Source organism: Microcebus murinus, chromosome 9, assembly GCF_040939455.1.
Source record: "Microcebus murinus isolate Inina chromosome 9, M.murinus_Inina_mat1.0, whole genome shotgun sequence".
Classification (NCBI taxonomy): Eukaryota; Metazoa; Chordata; class Mammalia; order Primates; family Cheirogaleidae; genus Microcebus; species Microcebus murinus.
In genome coordinates, this window is record NC_134112.1 from 105,047,193 (window position 1) to 105,062,749 (window position 15,557).

Below are 15,557 nucleotides of genomic sequence, written 5' to 3' on the forward strand. Positions count from 1 at the left end.
CATGTCACCTTAATACTTGGACTCCCATCATCTGCTTGAAAAGAGAGAGAAAAGAAAATGCAATCATAGAGATAAGAGACACTTTTTAAACATAATGAATCCGAAGAGAAAAGTAAAAGGAGGCCTGTGGAGCAGGTCTGGGTGTGACTCCGGATCCCCCAACATCAGGTGCCACCACCAAAGATTCCTACGTGTAGCCCATAGAACCCCAAAAGCAACGGGACGAGTTCTGGTCACATACTCCCTCAAAATGACATCCTGGCCTTCTTCTGGAACTCCCTCCCCTCTCAGACTCTCAAGGTTTCCTCCAGCGTGTCGGTTCCCACAGAGCAGACCTTTGGTCTGAGACCTGACAGTCCAGAAGCCACGCATGCTGCCGCGTGACGGCGGTGTCGCGGCTTGGGACAAGAGGAGGCCCCACGGTGCGGGCTGGGGCGCCAGGCACCGCGGCGGGCGCTGAGGGTGGGGGTGACCCCCACCCCGGGCCGCCGACTCGCTCCCAGAAAGGGGACAGAACAAGAGGCAAAACAAAAAAAAAAAAAAGAAGAAGCCTACGGCACCCGGTATTCCCAGGCGGTCTCCCATCCAAGTACTAACCAGGCCCGACCCTGCTTAGCTTCCGAGACCAGACGAGATCGGGCGCGTTCAGGGTGGTGTGGCCCTAGACGGCGGAGGGCGCCCCTGCCCCGCTCAAGAAGCCGAGCCTCTCTGCGCTTCCCCGCCGCCTCCTCCCCCCGCCCCAGGCCCCGCGCCGGCGCTGACCCGCACCGGGCCGGGCCTGTTGAGTTCACCGGCCGGGTCCGGCGGGCTCCGAGGGACGGGGGTGACAGGCGGGGCGGGGCGGGGCGGGGCGGGGCGGGGCGGGCAGGGAGCGGCGGGCCGGGGTGGGGGGCTGTCTCTCTCTACACACACACACACACACACACACACACTCACACTCACACTCACTCACTCACACTCACACAAGATGCGCCTCCACGGCTGGACTCGCCAAGGTGGAGACCTTCCAGCCCCCTTCCTCTCCTCGCCTGGCCCACCCCCAGCTCGTGGCCCGCCGCCGCCGCCGCCGCTGCCGCCGATTGCGCACGCGCGGGTCGCCCGCCCTTTGACCCCAGGCAGGGGCCGCCATCCCCGACAACCCCTTTCAGCTGCGCCCCCCACCCTGTGGGTGGGCTGCCGCCTATTCCCCCGGGCCCGGGCTGGGGCACAGCGCATGGGGGAGGGGAGCGAGTGTATGGGGCGTCTCTCTCTCTCTCTAGGGATGTGTCCCATGGGTGGGGTGGCGTGGTTTGTGGGGCGCTGAAGAAATCAGTCCCCTCCATCTCCTACCTCTGGAAAACGCCCAAGCCCTTGGAGAACTGCCGGCAACGCGACCGTGGGGGCCGGGACCCTCCTCTGTGTCCTCCTGTGGCCCAGTCCAAGGGGCCTGGGCCTGGCCGGGGCTGCATTGGACCCCGACCACCCTGGCGTGTGGACTCGCTAAAAATCGGCGATTAGATATTGGATTCCAGCTTCATTGAGGTCATTTCACTAATGAGTGCACCGGAAAGAGTTTCCTAATCCATCTGTGAGGGTGGCAACTGAAAGAGAATTTTAAAGCTGACAGAATAGGCGAGGAAAGGCATAGGAGATTTCCACACCCAGTAAGGAAGCCTTTCCCGAAATGGAAGAAAGAAACGAGCAAACAGAAACACCGGTAGCCCGCCAGGATCAGAGTCTGCCCCCGAGAGAAAGTACCCTGACCAGGTTCACCCGTGGGTGGGTGGCGAGCTAGCGGCATTCAGAAGAGCGAGGCCCGCAGTCTGTGCAGAAGACACCTGCACTCGGGTGTGTGTGGCGGCACGATTCACAAGCAGCTCCAGATGTTAAGCCAAGGAGAAGCCAGGGAGTTCCCAACGCCCCAGGTGTCCTCAGCCCACGACTGGCTGCTGGGGGAATGCGCAGCCCGGCTCCTTGTCTCAGAGCCCTTGTCTCAGAGCGGGACAACCAGGAGGTGTGACGTACACCCCGGGGTTCCCAGGAGGATCAGGCTGAAGCTGGGACTTGGCCTGAAAGTGTCCCCTCGCATGGCCACCCCCTTCCCCTTCCTGCTCCTCTACTCCTGGTGCCCCTCCATCCAGGGGCCAGACCTTAAAGAGTCACCCGCAAGAGAATCCTGGTCCCAAAAGAGCCTTCTGGGAGACCCGTGCTGAGAGAGGTTGTGGGCATGGCCCGCTGGGGCTCTGCCCCACCCAGGGCTGAGAGATGCAACCTCCCAGCTCTGGGTCCCTGCAGGGGAAGCGTTGGCAAGCACAGGGCCAGTCCTCCAAAGGCCCAGGTGCAGGGAGCCCAGGCCAAGCAGCCTGTGGAAGAAGCCACCCCGGGAACACGACTGCAGGCCACGGCCCTTCCCACCTCCTCCTCCTCCTCCTCCTGCTCCTCCACCCCCCCGACCTCCCACCCCCCCCCCCCGACATGGCGCAGGGCTCAGAGACACCTCAGACACTTGCTACCCAAAGTGCAAAGGGCATCAGTTGCTCCTCCAAACCCCCCCCCCTGCCCAGCAGACCGCGTTGTCCAGCCAGCCCCCGGGCCTCCCTGGGGTGCCCAGCACAAAAGTGCAGACAACCACCGGACCCTCAATCTCAGTTTTCGGATGTTTTTGCCACTCTAAGGTCCCGCAGGCCAGCTGAGCCTTCTGGCAGGACAGAGAGCCCCGGAATCCGACGTGGAGAGCTGGGTGTACGTCCCCACGAGGAGGCGGTCCCCACCTCCGCGGCTCTCCCCTTGCGGGGGGGAAAAGCAGCCACGGGGCCTCAGAGAAGACACCAGGCTGGGCGCCCGCCCCACAGTGGGGGCACGTCCCCCGCAGGCCACTTAGCGCCGGCCGCCGGCCGGCGGACGGTTGGGTGGCGCGAGACGCTGCGGCCGCCCTGCTACCGGGTTCCTGGGAGGGCGTCCTGGAACCAGCGTCCACACCAAGCCCTTGGAAGGCCCAGGCGACGGAGGAGCCCCGTCAGGCAGGGGCCGAGGACGGTGACGGCCCGGGCGGGGAGGAGCGTGTCAGGCAGGGGCAGAGGACGGTGACAGGTGACAGGCCGGGCGGGAAGGAGTCAGTCAGGCAGGGGCCGAGGAGGAGACGGGCTGGGTAAGGGTTAGGGTTAGAGTCAGGGCACAAGTCACAATCGCAAAGACCTGGAAGCGACCCGAGTGCCCATCGACCCACGAGTGCGTAAATGAAATGTGGCGCGTGGACACCACGGAGTGCTATTCAGCTAGGAGGAGCAGCGGTGAGAGGGCACCTCTCGTGGTTCTCCTGGCCAGAGCTGGAACCCGTTCCAGTAAGCCAGGTAGCCCAAGAATGGACACACGAGCACCACGTGCTCGCGCTCACCAGCAAATGGGTACGAACCGATGGACACCTAAGTGGACACAGAGGAATCACCTTCATCGGGTGGGTGTCGGGCGGGTGGGGGGAGGGGATGGGCATACACCTCCATTAGGAATGGGGTGGGTGCGCACCGACTGGGGGATGGGCGCACTTGAGGCTCTGACCCGAGGGGGGAGGCTGGGAGAGGGCAACGTACCCGACCTTAACATTGGTACCCCCACAATACGCTGGAACAACATCAGAGGTTAATGAATAAGAACACAGGGGGGAGGGGGGCACGGGCAACACATGTCACCTTAATACTTGGACTCCCATCATCTGCTTGAAAAGAGAGAGAAAAGAAAATGCAATCATAGAGATAAGAGACACTTTTTAAACATAATGAATCCGAAGAGAAAAGTAAAAGGAGGCCTGTGGAGCAGGTCTGGGTGTGACTCCGGATCCCCCAACATCAGGTGCCACCACCAAAGATTCCTACGTGTAGCCCATAGAACCCCAAAAGCAACGGGACGAGTTCTGGTCACATACTCCCTCCAAATGACATCCTGGCCTTCTTCTGGAACTCCCTCCCCTCTCAGACTCTCAAGGTTTCCTCCAGCGTGTCGGTTCCCACAGAGCAGACCTTTGGTCTGAGACCTGACAGTCCAGAAGCCACGCATGCTGCCGCGTGACGGCGGTGTCGCGGCTTGGGACAAGAGGAGGCCCCACGGTGCGGGCTGGGGCGCCAGGCACCGCGGCGGGCGCTGAGGGTGGGGGTGACCCCCACCCCGGGCCGCCGACTCGCTCCCAGAAAGGGGACAGAACAAGAGGCAAAACAAAAAAAAAAAGAAGAAGAAGCCTACGGCACCCGGTATTCCCAGGCGGTCTCCCATCCAAGTACTAACCAGGCCCGACCCTGCTTAGCTTCCGAGACCAGACGAGATCGGGCGCGTTCAGGGTGGTGTGGCCCTAGACTGCGGAGGGCGCCCCTGCCCCGCTCAAGAAGCCGAGCCTCTCTGCGCTTCCCCGCCGCCTCCTCCCGCCCCAGGCCCCGCGCCGGCGCTGACCCGCACCGGGCCGGGCCTGTTGAGTTCACCGGCCGGGTCCGGCGGGCTCCGAGGGACGGGGGTGACAGGCGGGGCGGGGCCAGGCGGGGCGGGGCGGGCAGGGAGCGGCGGGCCGGGGTGGGGGGCTGTCTCTCTATACACACACACACACACACACACACTCACACTCACTCACTCACACTCACACAAGATGCGCCTCCACGGCTGGACTCGCCAAGGTGGAGACCTTCCAGCCCCCTTCCTCTCCTCGCCTGGCCCACCCCCAGCTCGTGGCCGCCGCCGCCGCCGCCGCCGCCGCCGCCGCCGCCGCCGCCGCCGCCGCCGCCGCCGATTGCGCATGCGCGGGTCGCCCGCCCTTTGACCCCAGGCAGGGGCCGCCCTCCCCGACAACCCCTTTCAGCTGTGCCCCCCACCCTGTGGGTGGGCTGCCGCCTATTCCCCCGGGCCCAGGCTGGGGCACAGCGCATGGGGGAGGGGAGCGAGTGTATGGGGCGTCTCTCTCTCTCTCTAGGGATGTGTCCCATGGGTGGGGTGGCGTGGTTTGTGGGGCGCTGAAGAAATCAGTCCCCTCCATCTCCTACCTCTGGAAAACGCCCAAGCCCTTGGAGAACTGCCGGCAACGCGACCGTGGGGGCCGGGACCCTCCTCTGTGTCCTCCTGTGGCCCAGTCCAAGGGGCCTGGGCCTGGCCGGGGCTGCATTGGACCCCGACCACCCTGGCGTGTGGACTCGCTAAAAATCGGCGATTAGATATTGGATTCCAGCTTCATTGAGGTCATTTCACTAATGAGTGCACCGGAAAGAGTTTCCTAATCCATCTGTGAGGGTGGCAACTGAAAGAGAATTTTAAAGCTGACAGAATAGGCGAGGAAAGGCATAGGAGATTTCCACACCCAGTAAGGAAGCCTTTCCCGAAATGGAAGAAAGAAACGAGCAAACAGAAACACCGGTAGCCCGCCAGGATCAGAGTCTGCCCCCGAGAGAAAGTACCCTGACCAGGTTCACCCGTGGGTGGGTGGCGAGCTAGCGGCATTCAGAAGAGCGAGGCCCGCAGTCTGTGCAGAAGACACCTGCACTCGGGTGTGTGTGGCGGCACGATTCACAAGCAGCTCCAGATGTTAAGCCAAGGAGAAGCCAGGGAGTTCCCAACGCCCCAGGTGTCCTCAGCCCACGACTGGCTGCTGGGGGAATGCGCAGCCCGGCTCCTTGTCTCAGAGCCCTTGTCTCAGAGCGGGACAACCAGGAGGTGTGACGTACACCCCGGGGTTCCCAGGAGGATCAGGCTGAAGCTGGGACTTGGCCTGAAAGTGTCCCCTCGCATGGCCACCCCCTTCCCCTTCCTGCTCCTCTACTCCTGGTGCCCCTCCATCCAGGGGCCAGACCTTAAAGAGTCACCCGCAAGAGAATCCTGGTCCCAAAAGAGCCTTCTGGGAGACCCGTGCTGAGAGAGGTTGTGGGCATGGCCCGCTGGGGCTCTGCCCCACCCAGGGCTGAGAGATGCAACCTCCCAGCTCTGGGTCCCTGCAGGGGAAGCGTTGGCAAGCACAGGGCCAGTCCTCCAAAGGCCCAGGTGCAGGGAGCCCAGGCCAAGCAGCCTGTGGAAGAAGCCACCCCGGGAACACGACTGCAGGCCACGGCCCTTCCCACCTCCTCCTCCTCCTCCTCCTGCTCCTCCACCCCCCCGACCTCCCACCCCCCCCCGACATGGCGCAGGGCTCAGAGACACCTCAGACACTTGCTACCCAAAGTGCAAAGGGCATCAGTTGCTCCTCCAAACCCCCCCCCCTGCCCAGCAGACCGCGTTGTCCAGCCAGCCCCCGGGCCTCCCTGGGGTGCCCAGCACAAAAGTGCAGACAACCACCGGACCCTCAATCTCAGTTTTCGGATGTTTTTGCCACTCTAAGGTCCCGCAGGCCAGCTGAGCCTTCTGGCAGGACAGAGAGCCCCGGAATCCGACGTGGAGAGCTGGGTGTACGTCCCCACGAGGAGGCGGTCCCCACCTCCGCGGCTCTCCCCTTGCGGGGGGGAAAAGCAGCCACGGGGCCTCAGAGAAGACACCAGGCTGGGCGCCCGCCCCACAGTGGGGGCACGTCCCCCGCAGGCCACTTAGCGCCGGCCGCCGGCCGGCGGACGGTTGGGTGGCGCGAGACGCTGCGGCCGCCCTGCTACCGGGTTCCTGGGAGGGCGTCCTGGAACCAGCGTCCACACCAAGCCCTTGGAAGGCCCAGGCGACGGAGGAGCCCCGTCAGGCAGGGGCCGAGGACGGTGACGGCCCGGGCGGGGAGGAGCGTGTCAGGCAGGGGCAGAGGACGGTGACAGGTGACAGGCCGGGCGGGAAGGAGTCAGTCAGGCAGGGGCCGAGGAGGAGACGGGCTGGGTAAGGGTTAGGGTTAGAGTCAGGGCACAAGTCACAATCGCAAAGACCTGGAAGCGACCCGAGTGCCCATCAACCCACGAGTGCGTAAATGAAATGTGGCGCGTGGACACCACGGAGTGCTATTCAGCTAGGAGGAGCAGCGGTGAGAGGGCACCTCTCGTGGTTCTCCTGGCCAGAGCTGGAACCCGTTCCAGTAAGCCAGGTAGCCCAAGAATGGACACACGAGCACCACGTGCTCGCGCTCACCAGCAAATGGGTACGAACCGATGGACACCTAAGTGGACACAGAGGAATCACCTTCATCGGGTGGGTGTCGGGCGGGTGGGGGGAGGGGATGGGCATACACCTCCATTAGGAATGGGGTGGGTGCGCACCGACTGGGGGATGGGCGCACTTGAGGCTCTGACCCGAGGGGGGAGGCTGGGAGAGGGCAACGTACCCGACCTTAAAATTGGTACCCCCACAATACGCTGGAACAACATCAGAGGTTAATGAATAAGAACACAGGGGGGAGGGGGGCACGGGCAACACATGTCACCTTAATACTTGGACTCCCATCATCTGCTTGAAAAGAGAGAGAAAAGAAAATGCAATCATAGAGATAAGAGACACTTTTTAAACATAATGAATCCGAAGAGAAAAGTAAAAGGAGGCCTGTGGAGCAGGTCTGGGTGTGACTCCGGATCCCCCAACATCAGGTGCCACCACCAAAGATTCCTACGTGTAGCCCATAGAACCCCAAAAGCAACGGGACGAGTTCTGGTCACATACTCCCTCCAAATGACATCCTGGCCTTCTTCTGGAACTCCCTCCCCTCTCAGACTCTCAAGGTTTCCTCCAGCGTGTCGGTTCCCACAGAGCAGACCTTTGGTCTGAGACCTGACAGTCCAGAAGCCACGCATGCTGCCGCGTGACGGCGGTGTCGCGGCTTGGGACAAGAGGAGGCCCCACGGTGCGGGCTGGGGCGCCAGGCACCGCGGCGGGCGCTGAGGGTGGGGGTGACCCCCACCCCGGGCCGCCGACTCGCTCCCAGAAAGGGGACAGAACAAGAGGCAAAACAAAAAAAAAAAGAAGAAGAAGCCTACGGCACCCGGTATTCCCAGGCGGTCTCCCATCCAAGTACTAACCAGGCCCGACCCTGCTTAGCTTCCGAGACCAGACGAGATCCGGCGCGTTCAGGGTGGTGTGGCCCTAGACTGCGGAGGGCGCCCCTGCCCCGCTCAAGAAGCCGAGCCTCTCTGCGCTTCCCCGCCGCCTCCTCCCGCCCCAGGCCCCGCGCCGGCGCTGACCCGCACCGGGCCGGGCCTGTTGAGTTCACCGGCCGGGTCCCGCGGGCTCCGAGGGACGGGGGTGACAGGCGGGGCGGGGCCAGGCGGGGCGGGGCGGGCAGGGAGCGGCGGGCCGGGGTGGGGGGCTGTCTCTCTCTACACACACACACACACACACACACTCACACTCACTCACTCACACTCACACAAGATGCGCCTCCACGGCTGGACTCGCCAAGGTGGAGACCTTCCAGCCCCCTTCCTCTCCTCGCCTGGCCCACCCCCAGCTCGTGGCCGCCGCCGCCAACGCCGCCGCCGCCGCCGCCGCCGCCGATTGCGCATGCGCGGGTCGCCCGCCCTTTGACCCCAGGCAGGGGCCGCCCTCCCCGACAACCCCTTTCAGCTGTGCCCCCCACCCTGTGGGTGGGCTGCCGCCTATTCCCCCGGGCCCAGGCTGGGGCACAGCGCATGGGGGAGGGGAGCGAGTGTATGGGGCGTCTCTCTCTCTCTCTAGGGATGTGTCCCATGGGTGGGGTGGCGTGGTTTGTGGGGCGCTGAAGAAATCAGTCCCCTCCATCTCCTACCTCTGGAAAACGCCCAAGCCCTTGGAGAACTGCCGGCAACGCGACCGTGGGGGCCGGGACCCTCCTCTGTGTCCTCCTGTGGCCCAGTCCAAGGGGCCTGGGCCTGGCCGGGGCTGCATTGGACCCCGACCACCCTGGCGTGTGGACTCGCTAAAAATCGGCGATTAGATATTGGATTCCAGCTTCATTGAGGTCATTTCACTAATGAGTGCACCGGAAAGAGTTTCCTAATCCATCTGTGAGGGTGGCAACTGAAAGAGAATTTTAAAGCTGACAGAATAGGCGAGGAAAGGCATAGGAGATTTCCACACCCAGTAAGGAAGCCTTTCCCGAAATGGAAGAAAGAAACGAGCAAACAGAAACACCGGTAGCCCGCCAGGATCAGAGTCTGCCCCCGAGAGAAAGTACCCTGACCAGGTTCACCCGTGGGTGGGTGGCGAGCTAGCGGCATTCAGAAGAGCGAGGCCCGCAGTCTGTGCAGAAGACACCTGCACTCGGGTGTGTGTGGCGGCACGATTCACAAGCAGCTCCAGATGTTAAGCCAAGGAGAAGCCAGGGAGTTCCCAACGCCCCAGGTGTCCTCAGCCCACGACTGGCTGCTGGGGGAATGCGCAGCCCGGCTCCTTGTCTCAGAGCCCTTGTCTCAGAGCGGGACAACCAGGAGGTGTGACGTACACCCCGGGGTTCCCAGGAGGATCAGGCTGAAGCTGGGACTTGGCCTGAAAGTGTCCCCTCGCATGGCCACCCCCTTCCCCTTCCTGCTCCTCTACTCCTGGTGCCCCTCCATCCAGGGGCCAGACCTTAAAGAGTCACCCGCAAGAGAATCCTGGTCCCAAAAGAGCCTTCTGGGAGACCCGTGCTGAGAGAGGTTGTGGGCATGGCCCGCTGGGGCTCTGCCCCACCCAGGGCTGAGAGATGCAACCTCCCAGCTCTGGGTCCCTGCAGGGGAAGCGTTGGCAAGCACAGGGCCAGTCCTCCAAAGGCCCAGGTGCAGGGAGCCCAGGCCAAGCAGCCTGTGGAAGAAGCCACCCCGGGAACACGACTGCAGGCCACGGCCCTTCCCACCTCCTCCTCCTCCTCCTCCTGCTCCTCCACCCCCCCGACCTCCCCCCCCCCGACATGGCGCAGGGCTCAGAGACACCTCAGACACTTGCTACCCAAAGTGCAAAGGGCATCAGTTGCTCCTCCAAACCCCCCCCCTGCCCAGCAGACCGCGTTGTCCAGCCAGCCCCCGGGCCTCCCTGGGGTGCCCAGCACAAAAGTGCAGACAACCACCGGACCCTCAATCTCAGTTTTCGGATGTTTTTGCCACTCTAAGGTCCCGCAGGCCAGCTGAGCCTTCTGGCAGGACAGAGAGCCCCGGAATCCGACGTGGAGAGCTGGGTGTACGTCCCCACGAGGAGGCGGTCCCCACCTCCGCGGCTCTCCCCTTGCGGGGGGGAAAAGCAGCCACGGGGCCTCAGAGAAGACACCAGGTTGGGCGCCCGCCCCACAGTGGGGGCACGTCCCCCGCAGGCCACTTAGCGCCGGCCGCCAGCCGGCGGACGGTTGGGTGGCGCGAGACGCTGCGGCCGCCCTGCTACCGGGTTCCTGGGAGGGCGTCCTGGAACCAGCGTCCACACCAAGCCCTTGGAAGGCCCAGGCGACGGAGGAGCCCCGTCAGGCAGGGGCCGAGGACGGTGACGGCCCGGGCGGGGAGGAGCGTGTCAGGCAGGGGCAGAGGACGGTGACAGGTGACAGGCCGGGCGGGAAGGAGTCAGTCAGGCAGGGGCCGAGGAGGAGACGGGCTGGGTAAGGGTTAGGGTTAGAGTCAGGGCACAAGTCACAATCGCAAAGACCTGGAAGCGACCCGAGTGCCCATCGACCCACGAGTGCGTAAATGAAATGTGGCGCGTGGACACCACGGAGTGCTATTCAGCTAGGAGGAGCAGCGGTGAGAGGGCACCTCTCGTGGTTCTCCTGGCCAGAGCTGGAACCCGTTCCAGTAAGCCAGGTAGCCCAAGAATGGACACACGAGCACCACGTGCTCGCGCTCACCAGCAAATGGGTACGAACCGATGGACACCTAAGTGGACACAGAGGAATCACCTTCATCGGGTGGGTGTCGGGCGGGTGGGGGGAGGGGATGGTCATACACCTCCATTAGGAATGGGGTGGGTGCGCACCGACTGGGGGATGGGCGCACTTGAGGCTCTGACCCGAGGGGGGAGGCTGGGAGAGGGCAACGTACCCGACCTTAACATTGGTACCCCCACAATACGCTGGAACAACATCAGAGGTTAATGAATAAGAACACAGGGGGGAGGGGGGCACGGGCAACACATGTCACCTTAATACTTGGACTCCCATCATCTGCTTGAAAAGAGAGAGAAAAGAAAATGCAATCATAGAGATAAGAGACACTTTTTAAACATAATGAATCCGAAGAGAAAAGTAAAAGGAGGCCTGTGGAGCAGGTCTGGGTGTGACTCCGGATCCCCCAACATCAGGTGCCACCACCAAAGATTCCTACGTGTAGCCCATAGAACCCCAAAAGCAACGGGACGAGTTCTGGTCACATACTCCCTCCAAATGACATCCTGGCCTTCTTCTGGAACTCCCTCCCCTCTCAGACTCTCAAGGTTTCCTCCAGCGTGTCGGTTCCCACAGAGCAGACCTTTGGTCTGAGACCTGACAGTCCAGAAGCCACGCATGCTGCCGCGTGACGGCGGTGTCGCGGCTTGGGACAAGAGGAGGCCCCACGGTGCGGGCTGGGGCGCCAGGCACCGCGGCGGGCGCTGAGGGTGGGGGTGACCCCCACCCCGGGCCGCCGACTCGCTCCCAGAAAGGGGACAGAACAAGAGGCAAAACAAAAAAAAAAAGAAGAAGAAGCCTACGGCACCCGGTATTCCCAGGCGGTCTCCCATCCAAGTACTAACCAGGCCCGACCCTGCTTAGCTTCCGAGACCAGACGAGATCCGGCGCGTTCAGGGTGGTGTGGCCCTAGACTGCGGAGGGCGCCCCTGCCCCGCTCAAGAAGCCGAGCCTCTCTGCGCTTCCCCGCCGCCTCCTCCCGCCCCAGGCCCCGCGCCGGCGCTGACCCGCACCGGGCCGGGCCTGTTGAGTTCACCGGCCGGGTCCGGCGGGCTCCGAGGGACGGGGGTTACAGGCGGGGCGGGGCCAGGCGGGGCGGGGCGGGCAGGGAGCGGCGGGCCGGGGTGGGGGGCTGTCTCTCTCTACACACACACACACACACACACACTCACACTCACTCACTCACACTCACAAAAGATGCGCCTCAACGGCTGGACTCGCCAAGGTGGAGACCTTCCAGCCCCCTTCCTCTCCTCGCCTGGCCCACCCCCAGCTCGTGGCGGCCGCCGCCGCCGCCGCTGCCACCGCCGCCGCCGCCGCAGATTGCGCATGCGCGGGTCGCCCGCCCTTTGACCCCAGGCAGGGGCCGCCCTCTCCGACAACCCCTTTCAGCTGTGCCCCCCACCCTGTGGGTGGGCTGCCGCCTATTCCCCCGGGCCCAGGCTGGGGCACAGCGCATGGGTGAGGGGAGCGAGTGTATGGGGCGTCTCTCTCTCTCTCTAGGGATGTGTCCCATGGGTGGGGTGGCGTGGTTTGTGGGGCGCTGAAGAAATCAGTCCCCTCCATCTCCTACCTCTGGAAAACGCCCAAGCCCTTGGAGAACTGCCGGCAACGCGACCGTGGGGGCCGGGACCCTCCTCTGTGTCCTCCTGTGGCCCAGTCCAAGGGGCCTGGGCCTGGCCGGGGCTGCATTGGACCCCGACCACCCTGGCGTGTGGACTCGCTAAAAATCGGCAATTAGATATTGGATTCCAGCTTCATTGAGGTCATTTCACTAATGAGTGCACCGGAAAGAGTTTCCTAATCCATCTGTGAGGGTGGCAACTGAAAGAGAATTTTAAAGCTGACAGAATAGGCGAGGAAAGGCATAGGAGATTTCCACACCCAGTAAGGAAGCCTTTCCCGAAATGGAAGAAAGAAACGAGCAAACAGAAACACCGGTAGCCCGCCAGGATCAGAGTCTGCCCCCGAGAGAAAGTACCCTGACCAGGTTCACCCGTGGGTGGGTGGCGAGCTAGCGGCATTCAGAAGAGCGAGGCCCGCAGTCTGTGCAGAAGACACCTGCACTCGGGTGTGTGTGGCGGCACGATTCACAAGCAGCTCCAGATGTTAAGCCAAGGAGAAGCCAGGGAGTTCCCAACGCCCCAGGTGTCCTCAGCCCACGACTGGCTGCTGGGGGAATGCGCAGCCCGGCTCCTTGTCTCAGAGCCCTTGTCTCAGAGCGGGACAACCAGGAGGTGTGACGTACACCCCGGGGTTCCCAGGAGGATCAGGCTGAAGCTGGGACTTGGCCTGAAAGTGTCCCCTCGCATGGCCACCCCCTTCCCCTTCCTGCTCCTCTACTCCTGGTGCCCCTCCATCCAGGGGCCAGACCTTAAAGAGTCACCCGCAAGAGAATCCTGGTCCCAAAAGAGCCTTCTGGGAGACCCGTGCTGAGAGAGGTTGTGGGCATGGCCCGCTGGGGCTCTGCCCCACCCAGGGCTGAGAGATGCAACCTCCCAGCTCTGGGTCCCTGCAGGGGAAGCGTTGGCAAGCACAGGGCCAGTCCTCCAAAGGCCCAGGTGCAGGGAGCCCAGGCCAAGCAGCCTGTGGAAGAAGCCACCCCGGGAACATGACTGCAGGCCACGGCCCTTCCCACCTCCTCCTCCTCCTGCTCCTCCACCCCCCCGACCTCCCCCCCCCCGACATGGCGCAGGGCTCAGAGACACCTCAGACACTTGCTACCCAAAGTGCAAAGGGCATCAGTTGCTCCTCCAAACCCCCCCCCCTGCCCAGCAGACCGCGTTGTCCAGCCAGCCCCCGGGCCTCCCTGGGGTGCCCAGCACAAAAGTGCAGACAACCACCGGACCCTCAATCTCAGTTTTCGGATGTTTTTGCCACTCTAAGGTCCCGCAGGCCAGCTGAGCCTTCTGGCAGGACAGAGAGCCCCGGAATCCGACGTGGAGAGCTGGGTGTACGTCCCCACGAGGAGGCGGTCCCCACCTCCGCGGCTCTCCCCTTGCGGGGGGGAAAAGCAGATACGGGGCCTCAGAGAAGACACCAGGTTGGGCGCCCGCCCCACAGTGGGGGCACATCCCCCGCAGGCCACTTAGCGCCGGCCGCCAGCCGGCGGACGGTTGGGTGGCGCGAGACGCTGCGGCCGCCCTGCTACCGGGTTCCTGGGAGGGCGTCCTGGAACCAGCGTCCACACCAAGCCCTTGGAAGGCCCAGGCGACGGAGGAGCCCCGTCAGGCAGGGGCCGAGGACGGTGACGGCCCGGGCGGGGAGGAGCGTGTCAGGCAGGGGCAGAGGACGGTGACAGGTGACAGGCCGGGCGGGAAGGAGTCAGTCAGGCAGGGGCCGAGGAGGAGACGGGCTGGGTAAGGGTTAGGGTTAGAGTCAGGGCACAAGTCACAATCGCAAAGACCTGGAAGCGACCCGAGTGCCCATCGACCCACGAGTGCGTAAATGAAATGTGGCGCGTGGACACCACGGAGTGCTATTCAGCTAGGAGGAGCAGCGGTGAGAGGGCACCTCTCGTGGTTCTCCTGGCCAGAGCTGGAACCCGTTCCAGTAAGCCAGGTAGCCCAAGAATGGACACACGAGCACCACGTGCTCGCGCTCACCAGCAAATGGGTACGAACCGATGGACACCTAAGTGGACACAGAGGAATCACCTTCATCGGGTGGGTGTCGGGCGGGTGGGGGGAGGGGATGGGCATACACCTCCATTAGGAATGGGGTGGGTGCGCACCGACTGGGGGATGGGCGCACTTGAGGCTCTGACCCGAGGGGGGAGGCTGGGAGAGGGCAACGTACCCGACCTTAACATTGGTACCCCCACAATACGCTGGAACAACATCAGAGGTTAATGAATAAGAACACAGGGGGGAGGGGGGCACGGGCAACACATGTCACCTTAATACTTGGACTCCCATCATCTGCTTGAAAAGAGAGAGAAAAGAAAATGCAATCATAGAGATAAGAGACACTTTTTAAACATAATGAATCCGAAGAGAAAAGTAAAAGGAGGCCTGTGGAGCAGGTCTGGGTGTGACTCCGGATCCCCCAACATCAGGTGCCACCACCAAAGATTCCTACGTGTAGCCCATAGAACCCCAAAAGCAACGGGACGAGTTCTGGTCACATACTCCCTCCAAATGACATCCTGGCCTTCTTCTGGAACTCCCTCCCCTCTCAGACTCTCAAGGTTTCCTCCAGCGTGTCGGTTCCCACAGAGCAGACCTTTGGTCTGAGACCTGACAGTCCAGAAGCCACGCATGCTGCCGCGTGACGGCGGTGTCGCGGCTTGGGACAAGAGGAGGCCCCACGGTGCGGGCTGGGGCGCCAGGCACCGCGGCGGGCGCTGAGGGTGGGGGTGACCCCCACCCCGGGCCGCCGACTCGCTCCCAGAAAGGGGACAGAACAAGAGGCAAAACAAAAAAAAAAAGAAGAAGCAGCCTGTGGCACCCGGTATTCCCAGGCGGTCTCCCATCCAAGTACTAACCAGGCCCGACCCTGCTTAGCTTCCGAGACCAGACGAGATCGGGCGCGTTCAGGGTGGTGTGGCCCTAGACTGCGGAGGGCGCCCCTGCCCCGCTCAAGAAGCCGAGCCTCTCTGCGCTTCCCCGCCGCCTCCTCCCGCCCCAGGCCCCGCGCCGGCGCTGACCCGCACCGGGCCGGGCCTGTTGAGTTCACCGGCCGGGTCCCGCGGGCTCCGAGGGACGGGGGTGACAGGCGGGGCGGGGCCAGGCGGGGCGGGGCGGGCAGGGAGCGGCGGGCCGGGGTGGGGGGCTGTCTCTCTATACACACACACACACACACACACACACTCACACTCACACTCACTCACTCACACTCA

General features: G+C 63.4%; 5 non-coding genes across 5 annotated transcripts; all 5 read right to left on the bottom strand.

Annotated features, from left to right (window-relative positions):
• Positions 1 to 548: 548 nt before the first annotated feature.
• Positions 549 to 667, bottom strand: LOC142872982 (5S ribosomal RNA). Its single transcript, XR_012921088.1, has one exon. It is a non-coding gene; the product is annotated as a 5S ribosomal RNA (ribosomal RNA).
• Positions 668 to 4,205: 3,538 nt separating this feature from the next.
• LOC142872983 (5S ribosomal RNA) lies at positions 4,206 to 4,324 on the bottom strand. Its single transcript, XR_012921089.1, has one exon. It is a non-coding gene; the product is annotated as a 5S ribosomal RNA (ribosomal RNA).
• A 3,546-nt stretch (positions 4,325 to 7,870) lies between these two features.
• On the bottom strand, positions 7,871 to 7,989 carry LOC142873022 (5S ribosomal RNA). The gene has a single exon (XR_012921128.1). It is a non-coding gene; the product is annotated as a 5S ribosomal RNA (ribosomal RNA).
• Positions 7,990 to 11,513: 3,524 nt separating this feature from the next.
• LOC142873024 (5S ribosomal RNA) lies at positions 11,514 to 11,632 on the bottom strand. Its single transcript, XR_012921130.1, has one exon. It is a non-coding gene; the product is annotated as a 5S ribosomal RNA (ribosomal RNA).
• A 3,522-nt stretch (positions 11,633 to 15,154) lies between these two features.
• On the bottom strand, positions 15,155 to 15,273 carry LOC142873025 (5S ribosomal RNA). Its single transcript, XR_012921131.1, has one exon. It is a non-coding gene; the product is annotated as a 5S ribosomal RNA (ribosomal RNA).
• Positions 15,274 to 15,557: the final 284 nt, after the last annotated feature.